Here is a 25,410-nt window from a genome sequence, read left to right as displayed (position 1 = left end):
TGGGTGTGTCAGGGTGGGTTTTTTTGGGCACAGAAAGAAAGTGTCACAGAGCATGCCACTGCTGGAAGTGTTATCAGTCCTGAAGTGAACAGCAGTACCAGAGTATCTGATGGTATTGATGTCAAAGGCAGTGAAAGCTGCCACAGAAGCATTTGCGGTACTGACTGCAGCAGTGCTGAGGAGATTCCCGGTACCAAGGTCCCCCATACCAATCGTGGTACCAGCCCTACTTCCACAACCTGTGGAAGGGGAACATTGGCGTGCAGTGCCGACAGACCCAACAGTTCAGCGTCTCGTTCAATCACAGCACTGGCAAAGTCCAGGACCGAAGGAGAGGTCAGGAGCAAAAGGGAGAGGAGATCTGTAACTGCCTGGTACACCGCCAACATGGCAACTGTCAGTATCAGCACCTCCTTCGTTGGTACTGGACTCAACAGATGCTTGGAGGCTGGAACCAGAGTCAATGGTACATGGTTTCTAACCTCCCTACTAGGTATCAGGGAAGGGTTAGAGGTGCCTGTGCCATCCTGCGCACCAGCTCTGTGCTGGTACATGTTTTTCGTGGGGGAGGCGGAAGAGTCACCCTAAGACCTAGAATGGTCTCAAATGGTCTTATGCAACCTTTTCCTTTTTGTAGTCGATGGGGAATGGCTCCTCCATTTCTTTGGAGAGGCACCAGCTCTGGAACATGAAGCGGCAGCATGCTTGGAGCCCGAGAGCAATCTCTGACCTGACAAAAGCCTTGGTACTGAAGCAGGCTGTGGGCCTGTTCAAAAAGGCACTGTTCCAGGCAAAGTTCTTGAGCCACTTGAGTCCATTTCCTAAAAGATCTGCAGATCATGCAATGCTCCCTGAGGTGGGCCTCGCTGAGACAGAGTAAGCACTACACGTGGGGATCGCTCCCCTATATCAAAGACAATGTTTAAATCCCAGGGAGAGCATAACCAAGGGAAAAACTACTACAACTAACACTACTCTAACTAACGCTAAGGGTATTACTAACTATATACACAAGAGAAAAAACTAAACTAGTTGAAAGGTGGTGAGGTTGAGACCACACAGAGTTCTGACTCTATCCATGGGCAGTAAGAAGGAATTGATGGAGAGTCAGGGTGGCACCACCTCCTACCCAGAGGCAGTGCTATGGCCATGAGGTGTGAGCACCACCCCTTTTTGGGTACTGCTTGGCAAACTTCTCTGGCTCTGGTGCACTGGGCATGCACACACCTAAGTGGAATACACAGCTGCATCTTCTTGAAGAACTCAGGTCTTCCGAGTCACAACATAGTGCCCTAACCACTGGACAATCCTTCCTCTTTAATAAATCACACCTCTTCAATAATTTCATAACTACTGATCTCAAAAAGCACAATAAGTGGTCAGGATAATTGTGTCGTAAATTAGGTCATTATGACAGGATCTGCACATCTCAAGTTGCCTGGCTCATAATAGTTTAATTAAGTATTCTAATTTGCAATCGTCATCCAATGCACTTGCAGATTATAGCATGTATACAGTAAAATATATATGGTGCCTGCCTAGATTCTTTAAAAGGAAGTGATACTGTAGTAATGCAAAGAATTGAGGAACATAGCAGTAGCCATGCCAGATCAGACCACAGTACTATCTACTCTACTGTATCTCTCCATGTATTTTAATGCATTCTTCACCATAGTACTTTTAGTGCCATATGCACAAATTGAGAATAGCAAGTGATCCATCCAAAAGGACTTTCCTAAACCAATCTACTTCCATATCCTGCCTTTAGTAGTGGCTAATGCCTCATGCGTTAGCAGAAGAGGAACAAACATTAATACTAAATGATCTCATGGTGAATAAAAGGGGAAAATCCTTCCTGATTCCTCCAAAAGATTAGCTGATGCCGTGACTTGTAGTGTTTGAATACACTTGTAATGTTGCCATTTACCTTTCATAGCTGCAGCTGATAATGAAGATCATGTCGTCACCCAGCCCTTTACAAATAAGCTAGTTATACTATTTGCTCGATGACTTCCTGCAGGGGTGAATTCCAGAGCGCACCTATACAATGGGTAAGTAAATATTTCCTGGGAGGGGGTTATTTTTCAGTATTTTGTGGTATACCAGAGGCTCTCACAACACCTTTCAGATTAATGAATTAGGCTTCACAACACCCCTCCAATAACCATTATAATGCCCATATTATAGATGGAGGAACTGGAATACAGAGATATTTTACAACTTTTCAATGGAACTACACCAAATTACACAGCTAATGATCTAGCTCACAGTAGTTAAGTTTCAGACACAAGTGAAGGCTTCTAACCTTGATAGAGAATTCAAATTCAAGATACAAAATAGCTATGCATTGCTCCTGTAAAAATCACTTGCTATGCTCCACCAGTGGCTTCTAGTGTCTGTGCAAAGCAACATACAGCTCCTCATGCCTGTGTATGGAAAGTGTCCACAAAATGTAGGAACAGGAGGAGTTAAATGAGTATGTTCAGAGAGAACACACTGGTACACACCTGATAGAAGACGACTTGACAATATCACTGCAGTAAGTCACCCTTAAGAGTAAAACAAAGAAATGTCTCACTGGAGGCTCCACCTAGTCACCAAACTGAAGGGTACATGGGGATAATTTTTTCCTGCGTCCGACAGAATTCACCCCCTCAACGGATACTGTTAATCATCCCAGTCAAGGATTTCTCAGACTGTTAAAAATACTTATTTAGACCAAATATTTTGCATTCAGAATGGACCATAGTGTACCAAGTGGTAAACATTTTTAAAATATTTCCCAAAAGAGGATAATCCTAGGTCTGCTACATGGTATTCACCACACCTTCTACTTGTTCATTATTATTAATAATAATATAATGGTCCACATTTTCAAATCTGTTCACTAATTCTGGGTGCCTCCATTTTCAGGAACTCAATTTGCCTAGCACAATGGGGCCTCAATCATGATGGGGGCATTTGGGCTCTTAAGTAATAAACAGGACTAAAAATAATGGGAAACTAAAGTGTTTGGCACCTCTACAAATCAGTCCATATATTCTCAAGACAGATGCCTAAAAATGGAAACACTTGGAATTAGTGGACACCTCTGAAAATGGCTGCCTACTTGTTTAGCTCCACGGCTTGTTCAGCACTATAGGTAAAGACAGGCCCTGCCAAAATAATTTACACTTTAGTCATATAGAGGCCGAAACATGGCACACTAGGAAATCCAAATGGCAAAGGTCCTGTCAATGGCAACAGGAGCTGGATCAGGCTCTTAGTCAAGGTTTTGCTTGGTTGTGTATTTGTTATAAACTCATGTCCTGCAAACATTACGGAAGAAGTGGGATTTTAGGAGTGATCTAGATATGGGGAAGGTAGCATACTGAAGAACTAGCATGAGAACATTACTCTGCATATAGGAGCAGCATGAAAACTAAGGATCTGTCCTGGGTCCGATTCTATTCAATGGTTCCACAAACTATTTGGATTATAAATGTGTTCTCTCTGCCAGTAAGTTTGCAGGTGATACCAAGCTGGGAGGTGCTTGAGAGGACAGGATTAGAATTCAAAATGATCTTGACAAACTGTAGAACTTGTCTGAAATAAATAGGATGAAATTCAATAAGGACAAATGCAAAGTACTACACTGAGGAAGGAACAATCAGTTGCACAAATACAAAATGGGAAATGACTGCCTGGGAAGGAGTACTGCTGAAAGGGATCTGCGGGATATAGTGGATCACAAACTAAATAGGAGTCAACAATGTAATCCTTTTGCAAATAAAGTGAATGTCATTCCAGGATGTTGTGACAGGGTGCTCGACTCACTGATAGGATGGCACCTCCTCCTGGTCACTCTGAGGAATAGCTCGTGAGGTCAACGCCCCTTCCCATGGTTAAACACCATCTCTCTGCCTCTCTCTCTGGGTCTGCAGCCCCTCTCTCGCTCCATGAGCTGCAGACTCCTCTTTGTGACTTGGCCCTCTGGCCAGGTCAATGTATGTGTTTTCCCCTTCCAGGGGCACCAAAGTCTTTCTCCCTAGCAGTCTCAGGCAGTCTTTCGCTGACCCCCAGTGCCACTCATCAGTGGCTGGCAGGGGAACCCAGGCTTGGCCTCTACTCTACGTTCTGGCTCGGGACCCTTTAAGCAGCAGTCAAGGTCTTCTCCCTTTTAGACCTTACAGCCCTTTCCTGAGCCCTTTCCTTACCATCTGGCATTCCACCATCTCTGGGTCTGCCAGCCTCCTAACTCCTCTCTTCCCCTCCCCCACAGAGTAACTGTGGAGTACCTGTTCCTGTAGTCTCCAATCACTCCTCCCTTCTCCCAGGGGGTGACTGCAGACTTTGCCAGCAGCCCCTTCTGCAGCTCAATTTCCTGACTGTATAAGTCCAGCCCAACTCATTCCTCCCCAGCTCGGCTCCCTCCCTAACTCAGGGGACTGCTTAGCCACCTGATTCCTCTCAGCTGCGGCCTGTTGGGTTAATTCCCCTTCTCAACCTGCTTTAACCCTTTCAGGGCAAGTGTGGGGTGAACGCCCCATCTCAGCTGTATTAGCAGGAGTGTTGTAAGCAAGACATGAGAATTAATTCTTCCAATCTGCTCAGCACTGATAAAGTCTCAACTGGAGTATTGTGTCCTGTTGTGGGCACCACACTTCAGGAAAGATGTAGACAAATTGGAGAAAGTCCAGAGAAAAGCAATAAAAACTATTAAAGATCTAGAAAATATGTCACCTATGAGGCAAGATTGAAAAAGTGGGTTTATTTAGTATGGAGAAGAGAAGATTGGGAGGGGGATGTGATAGCAGTCTTCAAAGACATAAAAGGTTGTCATAAAGAGAGGGGGATAAATTATTCTATTTATCCTTTAGGGACAGGACAAGGAGTAATGGGCTTAAATTGCAGAAAGGGAGATTTAGGTTAGACATTAGGAAAAACCTTTCTAACTGTAAGGGTAGTTAAACACTGGAACAAATTACCTAGGGAGGTTGTGGAATCCACATCACTAGAGGCTTTTAAGAACAGGTTAAACAAACACCTGTCAGGGATAATCTAGATAATACTTAGTCCTGCCTCAGTGCAGGAGACTGGACTAGATGACCTAATGAGGCTCCTTCCAGTCCTACATTTCTGATTCGATGACTGAGATGGGAGTTGGAGAAGAAAATGAACAGGTCCTAAAGACTATCCTTGTTGATGGAGTGGAGAGGTCAGGTGTGAGGACATGACAAGCAGCTGGGATCATAATTTTGAAGGGTTTTGATTCAGATTATACACATTCTGTCACTCACCATCTTTCCCACAAACTTGTACAAGCTGTACTGTGCTATAGTATCTATATAGTCAGTGCATTTTTTTCTCCAAGAAGATAGTGCCCCATAAACATTTATAGCAAAGGTAAGTTTGTTTGCAAAGTGGGATTGTCTCCTTCCTTGGTTATGAGTAAGAGATTCCTCAGTCCAGCACCCTTCCTGGTACACAGAGTTTATCACAGTTTCAAGTACTATTAATGTATCACTGATTTGGCCTGAAACCTACTAACATTTCTAGCCTCCTTGATTGACAACGGCGAGGATTACATATCATAGAACTATGCTATTGAACACAAGCGACCAATATGCCTCCCTATATTACTGCTATCCTCCCCATATTAGGCCAGATTATTTTTTCCTCTGTTCATGGTTTTATTTAAAGTTTCAGGGACATCTCCTCACTGCATATTTTCCTAATGTGACCTTCCTACTCAACCTCAGCAGTCTAATTATGGAAGCATGCAAAATTATAGTCCCAGAAGGTAATATCAGTCAGAGTTTGTGCATCACTCATTTGTTCAGCTGTTGGCCCTCAGGTCAACTCACACATCAACATGGGAGCCCACAGTGCCATCTTTCTGACTTGCCATTCAAAGTGGAATCACACTTTGAATACCAAGCAATATTAACAAATGAAACGAAAACCCTAGCACTAATAAGTCACGCTGGATGTATGATCTGAAGAAGAAATGTTACTTTCACTACAAAAGAGAATACCTATTTCAAATACATCACTTCCTGGCATCTCTTGGGTATAGGATATCCTGGTTTTATAATGATCATTCTAATGTATATTATATTAAATCTTTCAGGCACTTTCATTTACCTTTCATAATTACAAATTAATTGATTTCATGACTGTGTACATTTAACCAAGTGTATTGATCATATTCATATTTAAAAGCAGGACACTGTTGTATTTTAATATTGCATATTTTAAGGCTTGCCTATTAATCATATTTTCAGAACTCCTGATAGTCCATTTAACTCAATGTGTATACTAAGTGGCAGAGTCTCATCTCACGTACACTGATGTAAGTCCATGGAAGTCAATGGCTTTACATTGGTGTAACTAAGGGTCTGGTTCTGCATATTTATTAACCTTTGTTGAAATGTTTGACATTATGATCTACCAAATCATACTTCCCTGAAATCCTTAAAACTAGGGGCACAACCCTGGAACACACACCACACAACAGAACCACTAACCCAGGAACCACTAACAACAAAGCCCGTTGCTAACTGTGTCTACATATCTATTCAGGGGACACCATCACAGGGCCTAATCACATCAGCCACATATCAGAGGCTCATTCACCTGAACATCTACCAATGTGATATATGCCATCATGTGCCAGCAAGGCCCCTCTGCCATGTACATTGGCCAAACTGGACAGTCTCTACGTAAAAGAATAACACAAATCAGACATGAAGAATTATAACATTCAAAAACCAGTCTGAGAACACTTCAATCTCTTTGGTCACTCGATTACAGACCTAAAAGTGGCAATTCTTCAACAAAAAAACTTCAAAAACAAACTCCAACGAGAGACTGCTGAATTGGAATTAATTTGCAAACTGGATACAATTAATTTAGGCTTGAATAAAGACTGGGAGTGGATGTGTCATTACACAAAGTAAAACTATTTCCCCATGTTTATTGCCCCCTTCCCCCCCCCTCGCTGTTCAGACGTTCTTGTCAACTGCTGGAAATGGCCCACTTTGATTATCACTACAACAGGTTTCCCCCTCCCCGCCCCCCGCTCTCCTGCTGGTAATAGCTCACCTTACCTGATCACTCTCCTTACAGTGTGTATGGTAACACCTATTGTTTCATGTTCTCTGTGTATATAAATCTCCGCACTGTATTTTCTACTGAATGCATCAAATGAAGTGAGCTGTAGCTCACGAAAGCTTATGCTCTAATAAATTTGTTAGTCTCTAAGGTGCCACAAGTCCTCCTTTTCTTTTTGCGGATACAGACTAACATGGCTGCTACTCTGAAACACTGGAACCCTTACTTATGTGAGAAGTTTCAGTGATTTCCATGGGACTGCACATATGAGCAACAACTGTTCATACATGTAAGGAACAGGTCCTATAAAAGTTTGAGTAGACCCATACAATTTGTATATGATATAAGACTCTGTAGTTTTGTTTGTGTTGAAGACATTCAGAGTCCAGTTCTGCAGACACAGTTCATGGGAGTAAGTTGACTGACTACAATGGAAACAGTTCCATTGACTTTAATGATCATTGCTCATACATTTAATGATTAAGCTCTTCAGGGCTGGGACAGTATTTTTGTATGTGCTTGTCTAGCCCCTAGCACAAAGTGCCCGAATCAATGGGTGCTACTACAGTATAAATATTAAACAGCCACAATGATGCCTAGATGTTATGGTGATGGGCACATTTGAAGTGTAACTAGATTAGTCAGACAGATACTCAGATCCTCACAAATGCATAGTTAAAACAATAATTATAGAAAGTTAACTAAAGAGCCTATACTTGGAGCTACTATTTTCAAAACTTGCAGTTCCTTATTGCTTCCATTTGAAATATTTACAAGACAAACATGACAACAGTTGGCAATATGAGAAAAAAACAACTTCTTGCAGCTGATTTAACAATACTAAACTCATGTTCCAGCAGTGCTCTGTTTCTCACACATCTGTAAAGGTACATTTTCATCCTGGTGCAGAGGGATTTAGCCACATAGATCTCATTAATATTAATGGCAAACAGGCAGCTAAATACACATGTGTACTCCATGCTGAAAACATATGACTTATATAGTATAGTTTCCTGAAATAGGTATAGACTGATCTGGCAGCAAAGCATTAATAATTTCTGGACACTGACTGGAAGGATCAGCTGGTGAGAACATGTAAGAGAAGATGGCACTTGCCCATTATACTGCTTTTCTACGCTTGCATTCCTTGTTGTTGCTGTTCAGAACTGCTATTGTCGTGCCTTTTTATAAGCAGTAAATACAATTTGTAAATAAAACACATATAAATAAATTATAAAGCTCCAAGTGAAAGAAGCGCTTTAATTTAATTCACTTCCATCATAAATTATGAAGACTATCTGACACAGTCAATAATATTTGATAACTGAACCATCCTGAAAATTATGTGCTATGGGCCTGAATCTCATCTCAGAATGGAGTAAATCAGGAGTAACTTCAGGGAAGCTACACCAATGTTAATGACATTATCTGTTCTGTTCATTCCCTCTGGGGCATTTGCCACAGGCAGAAGGCAGGATACTGGGCTAGACGGACCTTTGGTCTGATCCAGTATGGCTGCTATTATGTTCTTATGTACATCAGACCCAAAATAACTAACTGATTTGCCTCAAAGAGCTCTGAATGGTGAGAAAATAGCAACCTGACTGGATTCCATGCATGCAGAGGATTCCCCTTTAATTGCATCACTTTGTGGCTATCTTTATGAAATACATTAATTCTTTCCACAAGGAATCAAACACTACCTGTGATTTAATGTTCATAAGAAGCACGCATGGGCCCAAACTAGGACCTTTTAGCTGAGACACCTCTGGAACTCTGGTGCTTCAGATAAAATGTAACTTGTATTTGAATACAAATTAGGTTTCATTTCTGTAAAAATCTTGACTGGCTGTGTATCCAAATCCACTCTGGTTCATCCTTACAGAGTTCAGACAAAAATCAAAAATTTGTATCCAAATTTCCCTGAACCTTGATGGTTTGGATAAAATGGGATTTGGATCCAAACTAACCCGGGTTTTATTAATAGAAAACCGAAGCTGACTGTTTAGGTTTTGCAAAACCAAACCCAAAATCCAGCCCTCTACCCATCTCTTCCAAGAAGCAATGACATCCATCTCTAAATATCAATCTTTAAGCTCTTATACCATATCCCTTCTCCATTTTCATAGTATCAACATTTTGGCATTAAAAACAGTCTCCTTTTTCTAAAGGAGACTTTCAAAAATGTTGTATCTTTCAGTGTGTAACTTAAGTATTTTTGCTAATAGGGACAATCTATAGTTCAAATTTTAACAATGGTACTTATGAATTCCTGTCATCCAGTTCTCCCTTTGATTCCCTCTACAATTCTTTCCAAAGACAGCTCTCAAACCCACTAGAGCCTCCTCCTGGTATAGCCTAATGGCCTATCCCTCTGTCTTTCACAGAATCTATTATGCCTACCTATCTGTTTCTACGAGATCACCCAGCCCCGTGGTACCTGAGCACATTCAGCACTGTACCTCAAACTCAGTAGTTAAAATGTATCTCCGATGTTATTCTATTTGAGTTAGACCAGGGGTGAATCTGCTGCAGTATGTCTAATACTGCACTTCTCTTCCCCAGCCCTTTTCTTGATCACTTTTGCTAGCACCACCAGCCTTTCTATCACAAAAACCTCACAACATTGCCATTTTGGAATTGTCACAATCCTTCTGTCACATCCAGACCCTACCATTTCTCCACTTTCAGCATCTCTAAACTGTGTTCCAGCTTCTTCATCCTCACTGCCAAGACAACATCTTGAGCCATGCACACTCCATCTCTCTGGCCCTTGACTGTCTCAACCCTCCCAAATCAGTTCTACCTGAAACACAGCTCCCAAAATCATCTTCCTTTCTGCCACTCTGTCTCACCTCTTCTCCTATATTGAGATTTAAGTTTATCCTTCTCACTTTCAAAGATCTTCATAAGTTACCCCATTCCCGCCCACATCTCTCCTCCTACAACCCTTTGCTCCGGCAAAACTTTCCTCTTCACCACCCCACATCATCTCCTTTGTTCACTCCTAATGTTGGGCCTTTAGGAACATCACACAATATGCCTGGAACAAACTCAATAAATATTTAGCAAATCCCTCACTCTGCTCCATCAACTATCTAACAAAAACCCATACTTGTCTGGTGAGTCACAGCATTCTACAATGACCATATACTATCCTGTGTTTCTGTTGTCTTGTCTTGTACTGTCTTGCATATGCCTTTGCTCTTCAGGGCAGTGACTTGTTTGTTTGGTATCATTCCCTGAACATACAGCACTTGATACTCAGTGTAAATAATAATTATGAACTCCTTTCAGAAATTATTAACTTTGGAATAAAAACAAAGGTGGGTAAGATTGCCACCTGACCTGTCACATCTCCAAAGACAACCAATCCCACATCTATGTATATGAAGAGTCCAGCAAATTCCCTGCAGCATTTGACAATGCAGCAATTTTAAATCTACTTCCCTCTCTGTTCTCTTCTGAGCAAAATGGAGAATTTGTGCCCACTGGTTGTTGTAAAAATGAGTATAGTTCACGCTCCCATTTTACCCTAGGGGAATCAAAAGAATGCATTAGATTTTCCAATCTAATGAATAAATGATAGATGTTAGATATCTAGCTTTCTGTGTACATGATGATACCAAAGAGTTTGTGATGATACCAAAGAGTTGTCCTAAGGGTTTGACAGAGACATTCGGTTTATTAATGCAAATCTCTGGGCTTTGATTGTCATCCAGACCAAAATTGTTTTACAGGTATGCCAAATTAATAACAGTGCCTTCTTGATACAATTTGCCCAACCTTGTATTACCTGCCTGTACCCATTCACACTAGAAGAATGGTCTGACCTCAATTTTGAGCTAGAAGACTCCAAAGAAAGTTCAGAAGACTTTTTACTCAATTTATGAATATGTATTCATCTTTTCTATTACATAAAACCCATAGAACTAAGTTAAGCTATTGCCTCCCTGCTGTTACCAAGTTTGTTTGAACTGGCAATGGCTCATTCTGTGCCAATTCTAAATGTAACTGCTAGGTGGATTACATACATTTGCAAAAAGTCAGTCCACAATGTGTAATGCAACAGAGTTCTACATTCAATCAGCCTAAACAGGCCTGTGATATTGTGCATGGAATCAACAACAATAATAAAAATGATTAGAGGTCTAGAAAACATGACCTATGAGGGAAGACTGAAAAAATTGGGTTTGTTTAGTCTGGAGAAGAGAAGACAGAGAGTGGACAGGATAAGTTTTCAAGTACATAACAGATTGTTAGAAGGAGGGGGGGGAACTGTTCTTAATCTCTGAGGATTGGACAAGAAGCAATGGGCTTAAATTGCAGCAAGGGAGGTTTAGATTAGGCATTAGGAAAAACTTCCTAACTATCAGGGTGATTAAGCACTGGAATAAATTGCCTAGGGAGGTTGTGGAATCTCCATCATTCGAGATTTTTAAGAGCAGGTTTGACAAATACCTGTCAGGGATGATCTAGATAATATTTAGTCCTGCCATGAGTGCAGGGGACTGGGCTACATGATCTTGTGAGGTCCCTTCCAGTCCTACAATTCTATGATTATATTCTACTTAATTCTAGGATGTGTTCCGGTTTAAGTAACTAATTTAATTAAATATTCATTGAGGTCTATAGCCTAGTGACTCTATAGCAGGGAGAGTAGATTGGGCTCTCAACTGCGGTGTAGGAGACCCAGGTTCCACTCTCCCTGCTCCAATGAATATTTAGTTATTTATACAGAGTGGAAAAGCTTCCACAGGAGAGACTGAGAGAAACCTGCCCCTGTATGTCCCTTAGCGGAATGGCTAGGGCACTGTTCTGGGAGAAGGGAGACCCAAAGTCAAATCCCTTTCTCTATATCAGGCAGAAGGGGGAATTGAACCGATGTGTCCCACGTCCTGGATGAGTGCTCTGATCACTGGTCTAAAAGGTATAAGGCACCTCCTCCTTCTACTGTGAGTTTAATCACGCTCTGCGAATGTTTACTGAACCAGGCCACGCACGCAAGACAGGTGGAGGAATGCCTAGTTTGAGGATCCCACCAAGACATAGGTGTGAGACAGGTGCCCAAATGCCAAGACTGAGGCAGTTATGGGCATGGTCACTGGTAGAAACTTAGGCACCTAGGACCTTCCAGGAAAATGCAGCAGCTGAGGTCTGAGATGCAGTTCTGAGGTCTGGTACCTTAATGTTGGACTGGGGCACTTAAAGTGGCAGTTAGGCACCAAGGTCCTTCTGTAGATAGAGCTTCATCCAAAGCTCACTGAAGCAAATGGAATGTCCCGCTGACTTTATTCACTTCAGTAAGCTTTGGATCAGACCCATATTTCATTAACATAAGAAGAAGAATCATTGCTATTTGAGAGCCAAAAAGGTGGCTATGCAGTAACACTATGGTGAGAGACATGCTCTTTGCCATAAGAGGTGGATAAATTTCAGAAGAGGTTGGCAAGGTCGTTGCATATTGTGATACAGCATAGCCAGAGGGCAGCAGGAGAGTGTTAGAAGGGAGCCTTATTCCCTATACAGGGAAGAAAGTCTGCTATAGATTAATTAAAGCACCTGAAGCCAATTAAAGCACCAGAAGCCAATTAGAGCACCGGAAGCCAGTCACCTGATAAAAAAACCCTGCTTCAATCAGACAAGGGAAGGAGTTGAAGCAGAGTGGATTGATGTTGAATTAAAGAGCAGTTTGGAGGAGCTGAAGCAGAGTGGATTGATGTTGGAGTAGAGAGCAGTTTGGAGGAGTTGAAGCAGAGTGGATTGGTGTTGGAGCAGAGAGCAGTTTGGAGGGAATAGAGGAAAGTTTGGAGAAGTGCTGTGGTGGGCTAAGAAGACCAAGACCCTAGGGCCCCTGGGCTGGGACCCGGAGTAGAGGGCGGGTCCGGGTCCCTCCCTCTCCACTCTCCTCCTCTAGGACACTAGTGGGGCAGTTAATACCCCAGTTCAAGGGTGAGAAACTCTCCTGAACTCTCCCCAAGAAGAGAAAGCGTGAGACCCATCAAAGTAGTGCTGGTAATTTGCCACAATATACAGCAGTTTCAACTTGAAAGAGGAAGGTGTAGCATATTTATTAAAGGTTTAAAATTCAAAACTATAAACCCTTTTTGTGTGAATGAGGGAAGGATTGCCATACTGTTATTCAAATCACAGGGCAGGACAATGTTGTTAGGATGGTATATGCTCTTTACTCTGAAGGGGGAGGTTTCTATCACGTAAATAATTTCCTGTTGGACATTCCCACACTTCTCCGTGCATTGTTATAATAGCTAATATCAAGGAATATTTCTGGTTATGGGTCACATAATTCCATTGTTTTACATTTTAAAATAGTCCACTTGTTAATTCTGATGGGTTCACTTTAACAAGTCTAATAAAAGCTGAAGTATTGTGTCGATGATTTACCAGATATAATATCCCGGATATCCCACTGCCGACTGAACCTGGTGAAAACTGAGCTTATCTTTCCTGGGTCTCTCCTCTTCCATTCACTGCACTGTTTTTGACTCTCATCCCTGCCACCCAGATTAGTAACTGGAGATGAAAATCTATCTCCTCTCTCTCTCCTTCTCACACATCCATGCCAGCTGTTTTTTGAAAGCATATCTCAAATCCAAAACACTACCTCTCTGTTCCTATGGAAAAACATTGCTCCATGCCTTTGCTATCTCCCACCTTCATTATTGCAACCTCTTCTTTATAGTCACTCTAATTTGCATCTTCCCCTTTTCATAATTCACTCTGGTCTACACTATCAGAGCTCTTATTTCCTCTTATTCCTCTGCCCATCTAAGTAAGGCCCTCACTACTCACCTGCTCAGATGGTAACTCTGGCCCTGGGGGGGAGAGCAAGGACTACACCCTGCCCTCCCCTTTCAACCCCCCTCCCCCCCCCCGAGACCAAGTGTGCAAGGAAGGGGCAGGGAATGAGAGGAGCTCTTATATTGCTTCCACTTCCCAATCACTGGCCAGAATAGCTTGCTGTGCACACAACTGGGAGTAAACTGCTCAGTAAAAAGGGGTGAAGTAACTTACCTGTGCCCCAGAAAAAAGGAACAGTAGGGTATTCTGACTCTCTGCATCACAGTTCATCTCTGGGCTGCTTCTGGGGCAGTGCAGTTACAAACCATCTCTCCTCTGTTCTGGTCTTTGTGCCTTCTTCAGTTCTGCTCTCTATGTCTGCAACTCCCTCGACAGCTCAGTGAGCTGGGAACTCACCATCTCTTCTTTCAAATCCCTCTCAAAACAAATGAGAAGCCTAAAAACACTCATCTATTTCAGTAAGAATATTGCCATCCAACCATTTTATTTTATTGTTTCCCCATCCATTTCACCAAACACTAAAAATCCCCCAAATCTGAAGAATCCCTTCCTTGTAATTTATAGAACAGAGAAAAATCATGTCCGAGGTCTTTATTTGTGACCATACCAGATTTCTTATAGTCTCTTCTCTTGTTTCTTAGAGCTACCTGTAGGTCTCTCTTAATCTTGTGTAAAAGCCACTGTTTTCAGGCCCCCCTTTTCTTGATGCCTAATGAGGAGCTAGGAATAGTAACATTTAGAGGTGCTAGAAAAAAATCAAAAATCTAGTTAAACAAAATATTTAAAATGTTTTCATTCTGAAGGATTCAAAATGGGCTTTTTTTTCAAAACTTTTCATAGAGCATATCTCATAGAATCCAATCTTCATTTAAAAAAATGCATGTGATGGACAATACACCACAATGCTTGGTAAATTGTTCCACTGATTAATTACTCTCACTGTTAAAAAATTATTTCCAGTCTAGCTTCAACTTCCAGCCACTGGATCTTATAGCTTTGTCTGCTAGATTGCAAAGCTCATTATCAAATACTTATTCCCCATGTAGGTGCTTAAGATTGTGATCAAGTCACCCTTTAACCTTCTTTTTGTTAAACCGAACAGACTGAATTCCTTCAGTCTATTACTATAGTATAAGGCATGTTTTCTAATACTTTAATCACTGTCATGGCTCTCCTCTGAACCCTCTCCAATTTATCTACATCCTTCTTGAATTGTGGTCACCAGAACTGGATGTAATATTCCAGCAGTGGTCACACCACTGCCAAATATAGAAGTAAAATAAACTCTTTACTCTTACTGGAGATGTTCCTGTTTATTTACATTTAGTTGTATTAAATTGCATATTGTTTGCTTGCTCTGTATCAATGGCCCATCCTCTTCATTATTTACCACTCCTCCAAACTTTGCATCACCTGAAAACTTTAGCAGTGCTGATTTTTTGTTTTCTTCCAGTGACTGATAAAAAAGATAACTAGAGTAAGTCTAAATACCAGTCACTGCAGGACCCCACTAGAAACACAGTTTTTAATCCATAAGTGCCATGCTAATTTTGTATTGTTCTAGCTTTTTAATCAAAATGTCAAATGCCTTACAAAAGTCTTAGTGATGTCTGCACACGCTGCTAGCCCCACAGCCAAAGCTGTCCCTTGAGTATGGCAAATTGGGGTGACCGTTCCGGGCCCTGTGCTTTGGGGGCCCCACATTTCATGTGCATGTGTCGTGTGGGGAACAGTAGGCCAGCCCGGGATGGGGTGCCTGGGGGACCAGGCCGGCCCGGGGGATGAGGTTTAGGGTTCAGGGGGGCAGGCCAGGCCAGGCCAGGCCTGGCGCTGGCAGCGAGGATCGGGCCTGCACTCACCGGCGAGAAGAGATTTCTGCAGCGCCTGCCCCTGTGGGCTGCTCCCAGGCTATGCGGAGCTCAGCAGGGGGCCGATGGGGTGTCCAATGCTAGCCCTAAGCGGGGCGGGCCGGTCAGGCCCCTGGCTGGCTTTACCCAGCTGCGGCACTTACACACACAGGTACCTGCAGAATGTAACGTGGGCTTGTCCCCGAGCTCTGCCGGCAGCTCAAAGCTACACATGTCCCTGCAGGGCCCGGGCGTCCCAGCAGTGGAACTGGTCCTAGCTGCAGCCACTGAAAGGGAATCGAGGTCTGCCCAGTCCCTGACCACGGAGTTCCCCGATCGTACTGCACACTAAGTCTGCAGCAGGGCGCCCAACCCTGAGCACCAATCCTGCCCAGCTGCTCTGCCCCCACCACAGCAAGTCTGCAGTACATCGCCAGCCACTGCATGTGCGGGCTAGACAGTACCGGGTGGGCTGGCAGGGGCAGGGAGCCTGAGGCACGCTGTCTGCGGCTGCAGACCAGGGGCAAGTCACACACCAAACCTGCAGGGGCTGCGGTACCAGCAGCCCAGCCAGGCTCCCTCTGAACCCTGAGCTGGGCTCCCTCTGAGCCGGAGCATCCCTGGCACGAGAACCTGGAAAGGGACTTCAGCACCTGTATAAAAAATTTTAAGGGGGGGCCTATACAGGCTGATTTGTCCCGGGCCCTGCACCCTTCAAGGGACGGCCTTGCCCACAGCCCTAGGAAATCAATGACCAAGCTAAAGCCTGAGGTACACTCTTTTTGTTGGTAAAAAGTGATGTTCTCCTGAGTATGTGTTACCTTGCAATGCCCGTTGGTGCTTTGTAAATCCTGTGACACATACCAGCCCTTTTTAAAGCAGAGGGGTCTTTTTGTCATTGTGACCCATCTGGGCAGTGGAGTTCAGAAAGGCTATCAGACAGGTCACTGCTGAAAGGAGTGGTGTAGTGAGGGAGGGACTGCAGGGAAAGGAATTCTTGCTCCTGCATTAGTGAAGCTATCTTGGTTGCAGTGTGCATCTATATTGCCTCTGCATCAACTTAACTCCCCTGACGAGGACTTATAAGGCTCAAAAGAGGGGAACAACTCTGCTGAATAAACTCAGGAATATTACTGTGGGAGACAGATGTTTGTGGAGCCCACAAGAAAAAGGTGAATTCTACTGTTGCTTACCTTGTGTATAGACCAGCCCTGTGTCTTGAGTTTTTTGTTTTCCTTTTTTCTGAGTGGTTCATAGCACTTTCCTCAAAATAACAATCCAGAGGCCTAACATATCTAAAGTTGTTGAGTCTTCCTTTTTTTCATAGCATTAAGAATACAAGGAAGCCACACTAATATTGCTGGGTTCCAAATAACCATGTTTACTAGCTATATACAAACACAAAAGTCCTAGCTACATATATACACTTCTGCTCTGTTAGGTTAGAGTGACCAGACAGCAAAAGTGAAAAATCAGGACAGAGGGTGGGGGCTAATAGAGCCTATATAAGAAAAAAGACCCCAAAATCGGGACTGTCCCTATAAAATCGGAACATCTGGTCACCCTATGTTAGGTTCTGGTGGCTTCTGCAGTAGAAGACAGAGAGGCCCATTAGAGGGCTCCCAACTATTTAGCTGGATACTATCCAATTCCTATACACTATGGGACAAAAACAAGATTATCCATAGAAAATAGACAGTAAACCAAAGGAAATCAAAGAAGATGGTACAATTCATCTCTAGCTAAGATCATGTAAAGCTTTGCTGATAGAGTTAAATCTCCTGGCTACAATTTCTTTGAGACAGACAATAATAAAAGCTGACATTCTAAAAGTTTATGTCTATCCCTGGCCTCATTCTGACAGGTACTTCTTAGCATCGCAGGGTATACAAGTCTGATTAGAACGCATTGTCCCTTTCCTTGGCTGGTGCACTTTTATTCATATTATGGATAGTCTTCGGATAAAGTTTAGGTGTGAACAGCCCTCATTACCATTTTAGGCATGAAGTCATCCTTTCGGTCAATGATTCTCCACTGGCAGTCAGATAGTTGTTATTAAACTTCTTTTCCTGTTTCCCTTACTGCCCAGTGTTGTACCCAATATTTAATTTAGCTCAGCATTCTTTGACAGAAAGCTTTGCACTTTCTTTCCAATTAACATGGAGTAATTCAAATAATCCTTTAAATCTGGATAGGTAGGTGGCATACACTCATACACACCCTCTCTGCACACAGCTTCAGGTAACACCTACCAGAAGGTCCTTGCTCTCTTGGCTTGGTCATCTGGATAGTTGGAGAGCAAATTGCTCCAACCTCCAAAAAGCCACCTTGCTCTACTTGACTCCGTAGCCTCATTTAAAAATGCTACTCCAGATAATGCATTTTGGAGAGAGGCAAATAGTATGGTTTACTAAAATACGGCTATCATTCCAAGTGCAGGGTGAAGTGTGAGACAAAGCATGGAGACCCTTGTTAATGAAGGATACAAAGGGAGTATGAAAGAGAGTGAACTGGGAAAGCAAAGAGACAGAGTAGGGGAGTGATGGAGCTGAGAGTTGAGATACAGCAGCTGATCATTTCTGGTGATCTGTTCAAATCCTAAAACTCGGGAATGAGTTTTTGTTTCAGTTCATCCTAGTTCCCAATTTTCCATAAAACAAAACAAACAGAACTTGGAAAGACTCCCAGTGAGTTCAATAAGCATCAGATAATCTATCAGTCTCTTAGGGTTTGTCTACACAGCAAGTTGCTGTGTAGCAAGGCAGGGTGTGAATCTACAGTGGACCAACTTGCCTTGCAGTAATGCCCCATGTGGACCCTGCTACAACACACTGAAAGTCAAAGAGCGTGACTCCAGGACTTTCTGTGCACTGTAGCACTGTCCACATGGGATGTTACTGCCTGGCAAGCTGCAGATTCACACCCTGGCTTGCTATGCATAAACTTGCTATGTAGATTTCAGAGTAGCAGCAAAAAGAAAAGAAGTACTTGTGGCACCTTAGAGACTAACAAATTTATTTGAGCATAAGCTTTTGTGAGCTACAGCTTACTTCATCGGATGCATGCAGTGGAAAATACAGTGGGGAGATTTTATATACATAGAGAACATGAAACAATGGGTGTTACCATACACACTGTAACAAGAGTGATCAGGTAAGGTGAGCTATTACCAGCAGGAGAGAAAAAAAACCTTTTGTAGTGATAATGAAGGTGGTGCCATCCACAGCTTCAGAAACAACTCTGACATCATAATCAAAAAGGCTGACAAAGGAGGTGCTGTCATCATCATGAATAGGTCGGAATATGAACAAGAGGCTGCTAGGCAACTCTCCAACACCACATTCTACAAGCCATTGCCCTCTGATCCCACTGAAGGGTACCAAAAGAAACTACACCATCTGCTCAAGAAACTCCCTGAAAAAGCACAAGAACAAATCCGCACAGACACACCTCTAGAACTCCGAGCAGGCGTATTCTAATTGCTACCCAAGATCCATAAACCTGGAAATCCTGGACACCCCATCATCTTAGGCATTGGCACCCGGACAGCAGGATTGTCTGGCTATGTAGACTCCCTCCTCAGACCCTACGCTACCAGCACTCCTAGCTATCTTCGAGACACCACTGACTTCCTGAGGAAACTACAATCCATCGGTGATCTTCCTGAAAATACCATCTTAGCCACTATGAATGTAGAAGCCCTCTACACCAACATTCCACACAAAGATGGACTACAAGCCATCAAGAACATTATCCCCGATAATCTTACGGCAAACCTGGTGGCTGAACTTTGTGACTTTGTCCTCACCCATAACTATTTTACATTTGGGGACAATGTACACCTTCAAATCAGCGGCACTGCTATGGGTACCCGCATGGCCCCACAGTATGCCAACATTTTTATGGCTGACTGAGAACAACGCTTCCTCAGCTCTCGTCTCCTAATGCCCCTACTCTACTTGCGCTACATTGATGACATCTTCGTCATCTTTTCCATCTGGAAAAGAAGCCCTTGAGGAATTCCACCATGATTTCAACAATTTCCATCCCACCATCAACCTCAGCCTGGACCAGTCCACACAAGAGATCCACTTCCTGGACACGACAGTGCTAATAAACGATGGTCACATAAACACCACCCTATACCGGAAACCTACTGACAGCTATACTTACCTACATACCTCCAGCTTTCATCCAGACCACACCACATGATCCATTGTCTACAGCCAAGCTCTACGATACAACCACATTTGCTCCAACCCCTCAGACAGAGACAAACATCTACAAGATCTCTATCAAGCATTCTTACAACTACAATACCCACCTGCTGAAGTGAAGAAACAGATTGACAGAGCCAGAAGAGTACCCAGAAGTTACCTACTACAGGACAGGCCCAACAAAGAAAATAACAGAATGCCACTAGCCACCATCTTCAGCCCCCAACTAAAACCTCTCCAACGCATCATCAAGGATCTACAACCTATCCTGAAGGACGACCCATCACTCTCATAGATCTTGGGAGACAGACCAGTCCTTGCTTACAGACAGCCCCCCAGAATGAAGCAAATACTCACCAGTAACCACACACCACACAACAAAAACACTAACCCAGGAACCTATCCTTGCAACAAAGCCCGTTGCCAACTGTGTCCACGTATCTATTCAGGGGACACCATCATAGGGCCTAATCATATCAGAGGCTCGTTCACCTGCACATCTACCAATGTGATATGTGCCAGCAATGCCCTTCTGCCATGTACATTGGCCAAACCAGACAGTCTCTATGTAACAGAATAAATGGACACAAATCAGATGTCAGGAATTATAACATTCAAAAACCAGTCGGAGAACACTTCAATCTTTCTGGTCACTCGATTACAGACCTAAAAGTTGCAATTCTTGAACAAAAAAACTTCAAAAACAGACTCCAACAAGAAACTGCTGAATTGGAATTAATTTGCAAACTGGACACCATTAACTTAGGCTTGAATAAAGACTGGGAGTGGATGTGTCATTACACAAAGTAAAACTATTTCCCCATGTTTATTGCCCCCCACCCCCTCCCATCAACTGCTGGAAATGGCTCACCTTGATTATCACTACAAAAGATTTTTTTTTCTCTCCTGTTGGTATAGCTCACCTTACCTGATCACTCTCGTTACAGTGCGTATGGTAACACCCATTGTTTCATGTTCTCTGTGTATATAAAATCTCCCCACTGTATTTTCCACTGCATGCATCCGATGCAGTGAGCTGTAGCTCATGAAAGCTTATGCTCAAATAAAATGTTAGTCTCTAAGGTGCCACAAGTACTCATTTTCTTTTTGCTATGTAGAGAAGCCTTAAATCTCTCTCTGTTTTATGAGTTCTAAAGTCACTCCAAATTGAAGGGCAGGAAAGAAACAATCAAAACAAAATTTATACACAAAGTAAACACAAGGGGTATAATACAAAACTTTGCCATTACCAAGTTATTACCCTTTTCCATTTCCACACTATTTTATCACTCTCCTTCCTGTTCCTGCGCTAGATACGACTCAATTTTAATTGTTTCTATCCCCCTCTACTGTGTCCAAGAAATTCTTCATCATTAAGGAAATCTCCTCTTAAAACTCAAAACCATCTCTAGACCCATGCAACATAAGTTGCCCAGGCTATTATTATTATCATCTATTATTTGTATTTCTTTCAGCACCCACAATATGTTAGGTGCTTTCCAAACATTATAAGGAACACTCCCAATCTGTGCCCTACATGTTTTGCCAACAGGCGGCCCCTTGGCCAACCTATAAAAAGGTTTAAGACAAGCTCTGCTTCATTCTTTCTTAAATATGTCACCCTTCTGTGACAGCTCACTGTTTCCATTCAAAGGATTCTGCTTTTACACCTATTGAAGACAATAATAAAATTCCATTTGGCTCAAATGGATGCAGAACTGGAATGAGTTATCAGGAATGAAGTCCCATTTCTGTATTGACTTAGGCCCTTAGGGCTAGATTCCCAAAGGTATTTAGTCATCTGACTACTTCTTTAGATGCCTATATCCAACATTTTGGTCCCAATGACATTTTCAAAATTACAATTCAGGGTCCACCTAATCCACCAGTGTCTAAATCCCTTGGACATATATGTTTCTGCCTGTAGGGATGCACAAACCTTCCTGAGTGCTGATGCCAAATACCCCCACCCCCAGCTAATGAACTGCTTTGAGCCCTCGCTGAAGCCCAGACCAAGAGGCCCCAGAGCAAGATTTTCAAAGTAGGTGTTCCCTAGCCTTTCTTATCAGCAGGGCCTGATCTCATAGGCATTCTCAGAGCATGCCCACAGGATCAGGCCCTTAAGAAAAGACAATTGCAGGCAAGTAGGTCAGGAAGTGTGTGTGTATCCCAGCCTACTGGTTAGGGTATTCACCTAGGTGGGAGACCTAAGTTCAAATCCCTATTCTGCTTCATTTGGACTTCAACCAAGTGAATGTCCTACCCAATAAGGTATCCGGGGGTTGGGTCTCTCTCCTGTTGAAGCTGTTCCATTTTGTATAAAGAACAAAATATTCATGGGCCAGAGACAGAGAGATTAACTAAATCAAGGAGAGTTTTCATGGCTGAGAAACCCAAGCTGAGACAGGTACCTAGAGACCAAGATCACTGGGAGTCAGGTGCCTAAATACCTTTGAGGGGGGCTGGGCTGAGGCCTGAACCCCTTTCTCTAGATTACTCTGTTTGTTTCTGAGGATCCCTTTCTTAGGTACCTAACATGCACTGTATGGGGAGCCTGGGCACCTAACTCGGGGCTGAGATTTTCACTAGGTACCAGGGTGCCTAGAAGTTAGGCGTTGCTGAGCAGTGCAATGCCTAAGTACCTTTCTAGATTAATAGTGAGGGTAATTAAGCATTAGAACAATTTACCACAGGTTGTGGTGGATTCTCCATCACTGGAAATTTTTTAATCAAGGCTGGATGTTTTTTTTAAAAGATGTGATCTAGTTCAGACAGGAATTATTTTGGAGAAGTTTTATGGCCTGTGTTGTACAGAAGATTAGACTAGATGATCACAATGGTCCCTTCGGGCCTTGGAATCTATTAATCTAGCCCTTAGAAACCTGGGACCCACTGAAAGCCTCTGGTCCTACTGAAAGTCCCATTGAAAGCCTCATAAATGTCTCAGTCACTTTGAAAATGGAACTTAGGTTCCCACGTCCCCTTAGATGCTTTTGCAAATGTAATATCCCCCTCTCTGCAAAGTTACGGAACTGTCTGTTTCTTTTGTAAATTTTGGGGGAAAGAATTTATTCAAAAACCGAGATTTCATCACTGTAAAATAAAAACATAAGCCATCTTCCAGAAGGATGACATTTAGAACCTACTAGACACTCAGTGTAGTTTTTGCATGAACTGATAATGAATAAGAAGTATTTCTTTGTGCCAAAAATAACAGCTGTATTATTAAAAATATTGTTAGGGTCATGCTAAAATCCAGCTAGATTACTATTGTGAAAAATCTCTCTTCTTCCTCTTCTTTTTAATACAGTAGCAAATATACTGCCTGATTTGGCTTAATGCCAGGATTAATTTTAAATTGGCCCTCGTAAATATTTCATGAGGTCCAATTTAATGGGATTGCTTTTCCTGGCATTAAGTTTGTGTGGATAGCATCTTAAACACTGATGTTCTTAACAGACTCTCAAGAAAAAAGCCCCATGGTATTAATAGGCTTATTAATAAATTGCTTAACACCACAACTGTATATTTTAAGAGTATTTTGACAAAAACCCTTGAAAAGAATCTTTGCCAGTTATGTAGCTGTTTTCTTTTAGCCTTATACCAACTAATCTGTTAACATGCAAAATACTAAATCATCATTCGTGGGAAACAATTTCAACCAGTAACAAAGTTGCTGAGCACCCTCTCATTGACATCAGTGGGAACTCAGGACCTCACAGGAGGCACTCAGCACCTCAGAGAAACTGGCCTTTCATGATTAAGTGAGACACAGTTTACTTTTGGTTTCTGATTACATGCAATAGTTCAATACAAATACAAGACTGACACTTGTAGGTTTATAAAATCTCTGCACAAAACCCTCTTGAATAACGTATGGATAATTTATTTCTCTTTTTTCCTATGAAAGATGCTTGTCAAATCTCTATGGTTAGTCACTTCAAGTACATTTGTTTTAAAACTGATTTGCTGTTCAGTTTCAACGCTGAATTACAGTTATGGAACCTTTATCAACCAAAAATCAGAAACTGAACATGAGGCAAAAGGTAGGAGAGTCCTGAGTCAGTTTTTATCAGAATACATGGCCAGATTCTCAACTTGTAAAAAATCAGTGTATCTACCTTGGCTTTAATAGTTATATGCCAATTTACATCAGCTGAGGATCTGGCCCACTGTTGCTAAAATGAATTTATTCAGAAGTAAACATTGTGACAGTGCAATAATGCTAGTCATGAGCTGAGTATAAATTATTAATTGAAACAGATTAACCTGATAATTTAAATGCTTTGATTTTATCTTCATAAACTGGCGAGGAAAAACAAGAGAAAATTATTTATTCTGCTCACTGAACTTTCTGTCCACTCTTACTGCAGTGCTGGTTGCAGGTTTAGACTTCAGTTGACCAAAATGCTAAGCAAGAGTTTTGAAATTAATGAAGGCTGCAGGAGGCATAACATAGATAAAAAGAAATGCACTTATGAAGACACATTGGATCACAGGCTGGTTACCTCTGGATAGCAGCACTGATACAGTGGTCCCTGCAAAGGGTGATATTAATATTGCAAATATTAAATATTGCAGATATGTATGGATAAAGTCTGGTAGCATGGGTGCACAAGGGGTGAGTATAGAGATCCCATTTCCCTCCTTGTGTTCTTGCACAGAGGACAGCTTGCATGCCTACACTTACAGAGCCTGAGTACAAAGAGATGGCAGACTACCCACAGGTGCCTCACCACCCAAAGGAGATATGGCTACGAGGGCGGTGTGAGGTGTTGGGAACCCCCGAGGGTCGTGGTCTACTCCTCTAAATAGGAGATGTAGGTATGTGCTAATTCCAAACATGTCAGCAGGCCCAGAAGCATTCTGCCTAGTTCAGCACTCTACACGTGCAATGAGTACAGCCACTGGCATGGCTACAAATCCCTCTTCCTTGTCTCTAGCTGGAAGCCCCAATGCAGCCATTAATTAAGAAAGAAGTAATTAGTATTGTTGGAAGGAAGGAGGCTGAACATTTGACCTTCTCAATTAGTGTGCTCCCTTGGCAGGTGTATGGTACATGTCAGGGAAACAGCAAGCAGGAGCAGTGATGGTCCCAGAAATGAAGGGCTAGGAAAAAAAACCCAATTCCTGTGGACTCCTCAAAGGTTAGGCCAAGTGCAGAAAGGAAAAGGTTACATCTAGATCTCTGGGAAAGATCCACCAGCAAAAGCCCCCACCCTGCCATTGGTGATAGGAAATGTTGTGTGTGTGCTTTCCAGTCTGTGTTACGTTCAGCGATATCCACTGTTCTCTTGCGACCTGACAGCTGAACAGGCATCTGATTAAAGATTCTCTTCTGCTTCTAGCTGCAGGAAGACGTGGAGATTTAGCTGGAAGCACAACTATAGTTTTACGTGTTAAGTTGTAAACAGCAGACAGCTGTCTTC

The 25,410-nt window shown here is 42.5% G+C and overlaps 1 long non-coding RNA gene across 3 annotated transcripts in view; it reads right to left on the bottom strand.

The window, feature by feature from the left end:
• Positions 1-25,410, bottom strand: part of LOC140907789 (uncharacterized) — a 142,165-nt gene that overhangs the window by 86,251 nt on the left and 30,504 nt on the right. The window lies entirely within an intron of this gene.

This window comes from Lepidochelys kempii, chromosome 2 (genome assembly GCF_965140285.1).
Source record: "Lepidochelys kempii isolate rLepKem1 chromosome 2, rLepKem1.hap1, whole genome shotgun sequence".
Taxonomy (NCBI): domain Eukaryota; kingdom Metazoa; phylum Chordata; order Testudines; family Cheloniidae; genus Lepidochelys; species Lepidochelys kempii.
The sequence above is the reverse complement of the archived record's forward strand: the minus strand, read 5'-3'. Positions and strand labels throughout refer to the sequence as shown.